This window comes from Phyllostomus discolor, chromosome 6, assembly GCF_004126475.2.
Source record: "Phyllostomus discolor isolate MPI-MPIP mPhyDis1 chromosome 6, mPhyDis1.pri.v3, whole genome shotgun sequence".
Taxonomy (NCBI): Eukaryota; Metazoa; Chordata; class Mammalia; order Chiroptera; family Phyllostomidae; genus Phyllostomus; species Phyllostomus discolor.
In genome coordinates, this window is record NC_040908.2 from 17,802,333 (window position 1) to 17,811,344 (window position 9,012).

Sequence of the window (9,012 nt, forward strand, 5' to 3'; positions counted from 1 at the left end):
TCTACTGATGGTTTGGTACTAGGGTAGGAAGTAGTTGATCATTGTATCTAGTCCTGATGTCAGCCATGGCATCATTTAATCTAGTTTTACAAGGGTGTGTTTGGTAGGGTTGTTCCAGTTTTCTGAGTCTGAGACTAAAATGGAACCGAGGCCTAGATATTATCTTTGGTTATACTGAAACTCTGTCTCTGTGGTCAATAGACCCAAAGTTTTGTTCCTAAGATTGTTTAATGCTAACCAGGACCTCATTGTCCTGAGGCCCTAATGATTAAGGGAGCAGACACACAAGGAATGAGGGAGGCAGGTGAGTCATGGTGCTGGACAAGGCCATTTTGAATCAAAAGGAAAGAAAGGAGAAAAGCTCATAAAAGAAATAAATTTTCTGTGCAGTTATACCAATTAGACATACAGATGGCCAACAGACTTAGGAAAATGCTCAACATCACTAATCAGAGGAGAAATGCAAATCAAAACCACAATGAGATATCACCTCACACCTGTTGAAAAGGCTATGATCAAAAAGTCAACAAATAACAAATGCTGGTGAGGAGGTAGGGAAAAGGGAACCCTTGCACACTGTTAGTGGGATTATAAATTCAAGTAATAATATATTATAAAACCTACATTTTATATAGAGATTTTGTAAAACCTAAAAATATATATTTTAGACTTCTGGACAAGATGGAGGTATAAGTAGATACACTTTGCCTCCTCACACAACCAAAAGAAGTAAAACAAATTTAAAAACAAAAAATAACCAGAACTGCCAGAAAATTGAACAGTGTGGAAGTTTGACAGCCAAGGAGTTAAGAAGAAACATTCATCCAGACCAGAAAGAGGGGCGGAGATGGGCAGCCAGGATGAAGAGGACTCTCAGCAAGGCAAAGGCTGGAGGATCAGGGCAGGTGAGGCAGCAGCTGATGGATCAGGTGGTCCCACATTTGCATGCAGGTAAACTGGGAGGAACAACTGGGGAGCAAGACAGACTGTGCAACCCTGGGTTCCAGTGCAGGGATGTAATGCCTCAAAATCTCTGACTAAAAAAAAATCTGTGAGGGTTGAGGCAGTAGCAGAAACTCCCAGCCTCACAGGAGAGTTCCTTGGAGAGACGCACAAGGTCCTAAAATGTACACAAAGCCTCGTACCCAGGAATCAGCACCAGAAGGGCCCAATTTGCTTTTGGGTAGTGGAGAAAGTGATTGAAAGCCACTTCCTGAAGAGCTGAACAAGCAGCATTGTTCCCTCTTGGACCACTCCCCCACATACATCACCACAATGCAGCAACATGGGTTGCCCCACCCTGGCAAATACCTAAGGTCCCCCCCCTAATATGAAATAGGTCTGCCGAAACTAAAAAATATCCCCAAATGAAAGACCAAATCGAAGGTCCATAAAAATACAACTAAGTGATAAACACATAACCAACCTATCAGATGCACAGTTTAAAACACTGGTAATCAGGATGCTCACAGAAATAGTTGAGTATGGTAACAAAATAAAGGACAAAGTGAAGACTATGAAAAGTGAAATAAAAAAATGTACAAGGAACCAACAGCAAAGAAAGGAAACTGGTACTCAGATCAACAGTTTGGAGCAGAACTTTCAACCAGAACAGAATGAAGCAACAAGAACTCAAAAAAAATGAGGAGAGGCTTAGGAATCTCTGGGGCAACCTTAAATGGTCCAACATCCAAATCATAGGGATGCCAGAAGGAGAAGAGAAAGAACAAGAAATTGAAAACTTATTTGAAAACATAGTGAAGGAGAACTTCCCCAATCTGGCAAAGGGAATAGAATTCCAGGAAGTTCAGAAAGTTCAGAGAGTCCTAAAGGAGTTGGACCAAAGGAAGCACACACCAAGACACATCATAATTACATTACCCAACATTAAAGATAAAGAGAGAGTCTTAAAAGCAGCAAGAGAAAAGGAGACAGTTACCTACAAAGGAGTGCCCCTAAGACTATGAGCTGATTTCTCAAAAGAAACCTTGCAAGCAAGAAGGGGCTGGAAAGAAGTATTCCAAGTCATGAAAAGCAAGGACCTACATCCAAGATTGCTCTATCCAGCAAAGCTATCATTTAGAATGGAAGGGCAGATAAAGTGCTTCCCAGATAAAGTCAAGTTAAAGGAGTTAATAATCACCCAGCTCTTATTATATGAATCGTTAAAGGGACTTAACTAAGAAAAAGAAGATAAAAAATACGAACAGTAAAATGACAACAAACTCATAACTATCAACAATGGAACCTAAAAAACAAAAACAAAACCAAACTAAGCAAACAACTAGAAGAAGAACAGAGTAACAGAAATAGAGATCACATGGAGTGTTATCAGTGGGAGGAGAATGGGAGAAAAGGTACAGAGAGCAAGAAGCATAAATGATAGGTACCAAATAGACAGGGGGAGGTAAAGAATAGTATGTGAAATGGAGAAGCCAAAGAACTTATATGTGTGACCCATGGACATGAACTAAGGGGATGGGTAATGCTGGTGGGAGTGTTGGCACAGGGCAGAAGGGAATAAAAGGGAGAAAAAAAATGGGACAACTGTAATATTATAATAAATAAAAATGTTTTAAAAATATATTTTATTAGCATAAAAAAGCTAATAAAAAGTTTATGCTAATAAATCTCCCTTTCTTTTATCTGTCTTACTCAGGAATAGGGCTGAACTAACACACACCTATCCCATCACAAACAAAAATTCCCTTTCCTTTCTCCACCTTTCTCCTCCCCTGTCTTTCTCCTTCTTTCTATTTTCCTACTCTCTCTCTTCCTTTCTCTATCACTCTGTAAATGTGTGTGTGTGTGTGTGTGTGTGTGTGTAGGACTAAGAACCCTGACCCCTGGCTCCCTTTCCTTCATATTTCCTTTCTGTCTCATGAGCCTAGAATGCTTCCCCCCAAGCTTTTCCATCTCCCCCTTACCAACTCCCCCTATGCTGGGAACAGCATATTTCCCACATTACAAATGCCCCCCCTCAGCAGTCATTAATTATAGGTGGCCTTATACATCAAGGAATGCTATGGGATGATCCATCAAGCTAAACATTTATAGTGTGGGTCCCAGCAAGAACCTTTTCCCACACTTTGAATTAAACAGAATCTAAGCGTGCCTGTTAGATATTCTAGCAATAGAAGTTTATTTCAGGAACAGAGGTGACTTCTGGGCCTGAAACTTTCCTAAGGAAACAGAGAATCAGGCGAAAGCCTCTGTACTGGCCATAGGGGCCAGTTCAAAATCCTGGCAGATCCAATACAGCTTTTATTGCCAAATCAATAAAGAAAACAAAAACCACAAGCAAAACTTTCACAGAGAACTCTGTAAGACACTGCGGCTTTGACTTTGGTATGCCAGGGCCAGGCAAACGCTTAGCGTCCCAAGTGCTGAAGAGATGATGGAGCTGTCCCTGCCTTCTCACCTTCTCCTGAAAATGCTGTTAAGAGTGCATGCCTGCTGGGTCTTTAAAACACATATTTTTGTGGATGCTATAACTTCTGGGTGAACGTTTGATAATTACATGACCTCATAATATCTTCCCACAAATTATTTATTCATTAAAAAGGGGGAAATAAAACTACAATGGACAAACCTGGCAGACACCACCTCAACCCAGTGAAGAATTCAAACACCAGCGACAATGGACAAACCAGCACCCTGTGCTTCCTGATACAATGCACCAATGACACAGCATCGCTTTGCTGGAGTCCTCTTCGAGGATACATGAATGAAGGATAAAAACCACGTGATTATATCAATGGATACAGAAAAAGCATCTGATAAAATCCAGCACCTATTTATGATAAAAAACATTCAGCAAAGTGGGAACAGAGAGAGCATACCTAAACACAACAAAGGCCATGTACGGCAAACTCACTGCCAACATCTTATTCGATAGGCATTAACTACAAGCACTGCCCTTAAGATCAAAAACAAGACAGGAGTATCTGCTTTCACTTCTCCTATTCAACAGAGCACTGGAAGTCCTAGCCACAATAATCAGACAAGAAGAAGAAAGAAAAGGCATCCAAACTGGATGGAACAAGTAAAACTGTTTTTTTGCAGATGACATGATACTGTACATACAGAACCCTAAAGAGTCCACCAAGAAACTACTAGAACTGATAAATGAATCCAGTAAAGTAGCAGGACACAAAATTAATATCCAAAAATCAGTCAAATTTTTATCTGCCAATAATAAACAATCAGAAAGGGAAATTAAGAAAACAATTCCATTCACAGTTGCTTCAAAAAGAATAAAATACCTAGGAATGAATCTAACAAGGGATGTAAAAGACCTATACTGGGGAAGCTATAAGACACTGAAAAAAGAAACTGAAGAAGATAAAAATAAGTGGAAGCACATACCAAGTTCATGGATAGGAAGAATTAACATCATTAAAATGTCCATTCTACCCAAACCAATCCATAAATTCAACACAATTCCTAACAAAATAACGATGACGATGTGTTTCACAGAACTAGAACAAATATTTCAAAAATTTATACAGAACCATAAAAGGCGTTGAATAGCAACAGCAATCTTGAGAAAGAAAAACAAAGTCAGAAGAATCACGCTGTCTAATATCAAACTGTACTACAAGACCATAGTAATCAAAACAGCATGGTGCTGGCACCAACACAGATCAATGGGGCAGAATAGAAAGCCCCACATAAAAACGTGCATCTATAGTCAATTAATATTTGACAGAGGAACTGAGCACATACACTGGGCTAAAGATAGTTTGCTCAATGAATGGTGTTGGGTAAAGTGAACAGATATGTGCAGAAAAGTGAAACTAGACCACCTTCTTATACCACACACAACAATAAATTCAAAATTTATTATGGATTATAGACTTCAATGTTAGACCTGAAAACATAAAAGTCCTAGAAGAAAACATTGGCAGTAAAATCACAGATATTGCTCATAATGACGTTTCCCCTGATATATCTCTTCAGTCAAAGGAAACAAAAGAAAAATAAACAATGGGGACTACATCAAACTAAAAAATGTTTGCACAGCAAAGGAAATGATCAACAATGTAAAATATCTGATAAGGGGTTAATATCCAAAATGTGTAAAGTTCTCACAAAACGCAACATCAAAAAAAAAAAACTAATTTAAAATTGGGCAAAGGACCTAAATGGACACTTCTCCAAAGAGCACATACAGATGGCCAATCATGCATATGAAAAGGTGCTCAATGTCACTACTAATAATCAGAGACGCAAATTAAAACCACAATCAGATACCATCTCACACCTATCAGAATGGCTGTCATCAATAAAGCAACAAACAAGTGCTGGTGAAGATGGGGAGAAAAGGGAATCCTGTTGCATTGTTGGCGGGAATGCAAACTGGTGCAGCCACTGTGCAAAACAGCACTGGGCAGTTACCTCAAAAAAATTAAAAATAGAGAACTGGAGGCGACTGGCACAGTGGCTGAAAGAGTGTAGGCTTGGTCCAAATCTCCTGCGGGGGAGCAGAGGCTCGCCCGCCCTCCTGGCAGCTCCAGCCCAGCAGGGCGGCGGCTGCAACGCCAGCCTACCCACCCGCGCCCAGGCCGCGCTGTCCTGCAGGCTGCGCGCGGCCTTGGCGCCTGGTGTGACCCGAAGGCCTTTCCCACAACTGCGCCCACGCCCCACCCTGCGTCTTCTGCCACCCTAGCTGCTGGGGACTGCTAAACCCTGCGGTGGATTAGGCCCCTCCTCCACCATCTCCAGGAACAACTAAAGAGTTAATTTGGGATTTTCCTGAGTAAACAAATCTTGCTAAATGACATCTTTGAAGGATTTTTAAAAGCATTTGATTTTTTTATCTTTGTTTTTGTGACAGTCCCTCACCTGTACATTATTTGTCCTGATCATTTTTCTCTCTGCGCATTGCTCCTTGACCGCCGAGGGAGGGGACTCGGAAGCGGAGTTGGCAGGACGACGCACCAGAGCCCCGCCTTGGCCGCCAACCACAGCCCCCACTCCAGGACCTACGGCGGCGGCGGCGGCGACAGGGCGCCTTCCCGCACAACGGGAGCTGCTTCCTGTTGTCTGTGCACCCCCGCCCCCCACCACACACACACACACACACACACACACACACACACACACACAGGTGAGCCGGTACCCTCTTCGGTGCTGTGCCTGCTGCTCTACCTGCTGGGCGTTCCCAAGCCATCCCCTTCCGAGCCACCTCAAGCTGCGGTTCTGGTGCAGTCACCTTGGGTGCTGGGCCCCGGAAACTGCAGGACAGGCCAGACCGGAGCCTGGCAGGAGCAGAGGGAGCCGCCTGCAACCCGCTGCACGTGTCTTTTCGGGGCACCACCAGGTCGCTGGAAGGAGCTGCTGCTGCCGCACCCGCCACGGCCTGGGAAGCCTCAGCCTACGGCAGTGGCGGCGGATGCGGGCCTGACTGGCCAGGAGCAGATCTGGTGAACGGGCTTCAAAGGCTGCCCGTACTCCAGGCCCTGCCAGGCCTACATGGCAGACCCGGGAGCATCCTGGGCCGCTGCCGCCCCCCGCTTCCGCCGGTCTCTTTGACAGCCCGTCTTACACAGCCCGGACAGCCGCGCCAACCCTGCTGCCCTGCACCCCAGTCTCGTAGATATGTTGGATGACTTCTTGGAAGGCAATGTGTCTGCTGTGGGGCCGTGGCTGGTCCACTCTGGAGGCGGGATGGACAGGGCACTATGTAGGTAACACCTATGGTCTTTACCGCAAGATGAACGGATCAACCACTGCACCAGCTGCACGCTTCCGGCTTCCCACTTCCGGCTTCCGGCTTCCCGCCGAGTGGGCCTCTGCTGCACCCACCGCCTCTGCTGCGCAGGAGTGGAGGGTGAGCCCGCGTGCAGCGTCTGCGGCCTCTACAGGAAGCTCCAGTGTGTTCTCAGGCTTCTTGTGATGCAGAAAGGGGATTCAAACCAGAACACGGAATCTCAAGAACCTTAATAAATCTAGACCACCAGAGGGCCCCACTGGCAGTGAGAGCCCTGCTCCCACCGGCAGCGTTTCCAGCCACTGCATCACCCCCATGCCCAGCAGCAGCAGCAGTAAAGAGATGGCGCCCCACTGAGACAGAGCCCAGGCTGGCGTCCCACTACGGCCACAGGTCCCAGACCTTCTTGGTCAGTGCGATGTCTGCCCATGGGCCTTCCATCCACCCAGTCCTCTCGGCCCCGAAGCTCTCTGCACAAGGCAATATGCATCTTCTGTCAGCCAGTCACCACAGGTCAGCCCCAACCAAGCAGGACCCTTGGAACAGCCTGGCCTTGGCTCACTGTCATGGAGCACCACTCCCCCCCTCCTCAGATTCCTGCACAGACCTGGGACTTGGAGAAGAGCTGAGATCAGGCTCTAGGCTCTCACCAGCTGGCCTGCTCTGTCTGGGAATGGCTCCGGAAGAACAGCTGGGAAGACACTTGAAGTCAAGGATTTGGTGAGGGGAAGTGGGTGTTGGGTTTTATCAGGTACCTTTGCAAGATGGCGGACTGGAGAAGAGCCCTGACTCTGAACTGGGTGCATCGCCATTCACTGGGAGCACACTTCAGTCCCTTTCGTGGAGACAGGGGCTTCTTTCTCATTTCCTGCCCTGCTAGAGCCCCGATGAGAGATGAGCTGTCCCTCTGTATCCTTCCACTACTGTGGCCTGTGGTGATGGTTTTTCCATGGTGTTTCCAGCACCTGGGATCTGAGGGGGGGTAGAGGGGCAGGGTACTGGGACACCTGCTCCAGCCTTTGTCAGGGTATCTGATGTGCCTTTGGATGTGACGGGCAACCTCTGGGCAGCCCCTGCCTTGCCCAACACTCCCCTTCAAGTTCACCATGCCTCTGAACCCTCAAAACTGGGTCTTGACCCCAGAAACACTGGGTGTAGCACCCATGTTATCGGGTCATCCATGGGGAGAGGCAGGAGAGGCTGCTTCACCCACCATACGGTATGGCTTCGGCAGAATCGCCACTTGGCAAATCTGCCTCCCCCGCATGTCTTTCCCCGGCTCACAAACTCATTCCTTCTCTCCTCCTCTTCACCCCAAGGCCTCTGAAAATAAAAATTCCTTCCACTCCTAGGAGTGATTCGGCTCTGCCTTCTGCTTGAACACGCCTCCTCCTCAATGAAGCAAGAGCTCAGCAGTTGGGGCAATCAGCAGCACACCCTCCAAGCCTGTCTCCAAAATCCCCCGCCCCACCCATCACACACAGGGTTCTGAGTGAGAACAAGTTCTGCCAAAGCACTTATCTGAGACTTGAGATCTTTGTAGAGAGGCTGCCAGGGGGGGGACACCCTCCTGGGCCAGGGCCAGCGCTGTATGGGGTGGGGCAGGGGTTTCCATGAATCCTGAGTCACCTGCTCTCAGATCTTGCTGATGCCACTTCTGTTCCGCAGAGATGCACCTCTGGGCCAGAGAACAGGCCGAGTCCATCCAAGGGGTGCGGAGTGCCCACCCCCCATCCTTCTATCAAAAATCTCTCATCCAGGAAGTGAAAAGCTAGGGATTTTGCAAAATCAAGTCAAAACAAACAAACACAGCAAAACTCCTAGAAGGAAAGATGAGGGATGATAAGAGAAGACATTGAGGTGGGCCTTGTGGGCTCTCCAGTGCTGGTCTGGCATTGGCCTTTTCCTGGCCTCCACGTGTCCGTTTCCACCTGTAACACTGGGCTCACAGACCCCTCCTCCCATGCCTCCCTATCAACACAGCTGCCGCCGACTCGGGCCTTCCTAGGTCCTACCTTGAAACACTCAGCCCCATACCCCCAAATCCTACAAACTGTAGCAGAGAATATCTCTAAATGAAGATTCTGCTTTAATCATCACTTACATTACTTTCTTTCATGAAGGCCATCCTCATGTACCTTCTTCCCTAACCCACCAACCTTTTAACATTGTCTTAAGGTGAAGTAGCTATAAAATCAATATTTAACTAATAAATGTATCTGTACTTCTCAAAAAAAATTAAAAATGGAACTATGGCTCAGCAAGTCTACCTCCGGGTATATATACAAAGAAATTCA

The 9,012-nt window shown here is 46.3% G+C and overlaps 1 pseudogene; it reads left to right on the top strand.

The window, feature by feature from the left end:
• The first annotated feature begins 291 nt into the window (after positions 1 to 291).
• LOC114498724 lies at positions 292 to 7,953 on the top strand (annotated as a pseudogene).
• The last annotated feature ends 1,059 nt before the right edge of the window (positions 7,954 to 9,012 follow it).